We start from the raw sequence: 817 nt of genomic DNA, 5'->3' as shown, positions 1-817 counted from the left end.
TAGATAGATAGATAGCTTGATTGATGGACATGTTATTATTATTACATTCATGAATCAATGGGCTCCCGAGTGGCGCAGCAGTCTAAGGCACTGCATCTCAGTGCTTGAGGTGTCACTACAGACCCCCTGGTTCGATTTCAGGCTGTATCACAACCGGCCGTGATTGGGAGTCCCATAGGGCAGAGCACAATTGGCCCAGCATCGTCTGGGTTTGCCCGGTGTAGGCCGTCATTGTAAATAAGAATTTGTTCTTAACTGACTTGCCTAGTTAAATAAAAATAAATAAAAATGGCTACTGTATATTTTTCATTTAAATGACCATAAAACTAGTGTCAATTTGTTCTTTCCCTTTGAGTTACTTTTACATTTGACATTTTAGTCATTTAGCAGACGCTCTTCTCCAGAGCGACTTACAGTTAGTGAGTACATACATTTTTCATACTGGCCCCCCGTGGGAATTGAACCCACAATCCTGGCGTTGATAGCGCCATGCTCTACCAACTGAGCTACAGGAGGCCCGTTGATTGATTGCAATTTAGGTGGAAATGCAACAACAATTTTTTTTCAATGTTTATGAAAACACTAGTTGTAGTCCTTTCCTGTAGTCAAATGACCTAGTGGCCTCATAATTTGATACTAAATAAACATTATATATTTTTCCAACGCAGAAAATCCAGTGTTTCTATTTCAAACTGTTTTGTTATATTTCAGTCTTCTGTGATGTATATAAAGACTAATATTGTGATGCAAACTAAATATTTAATACATTTCAACTCTATATGTGACATGGTACAGGTGTCTTCTTTTTTAAGCCCAT

The 817-nt window shown here is 38.2% G+C and overlaps 1 non-coding gene across 1 annotated transcript; it reads right to left on the bottom strand.

Moving 5' to 3' along the window:
• Nucleotides 1-442: 442 nt before the first annotated feature.
• Nucleotides 443-518, bottom strand: trnad-auc. The gene has a single exon. It is a non-coding gene; the product is annotated as a tRNA-Asp (tRNA).
• Nucleotides 519-817: the final 299 nt, after the last annotated feature.

Source organism: Coregonus clupeaformis, chromosome 19 (genome assembly GCF_020615455.1).
Source record: "Coregonus clupeaformis isolate EN_2021a chromosome 19, ASM2061545v1, whole genome shotgun sequence".
Classification (NCBI taxonomy): Eukaryota; Metazoa; Chordata; class Actinopteri; order Salmoniformes; family Salmonidae; genus Coregonus; species Coregonus clupeaformis.
This window is presented reverse-complemented; position numbering and strand designations above follow the sequence as displayed.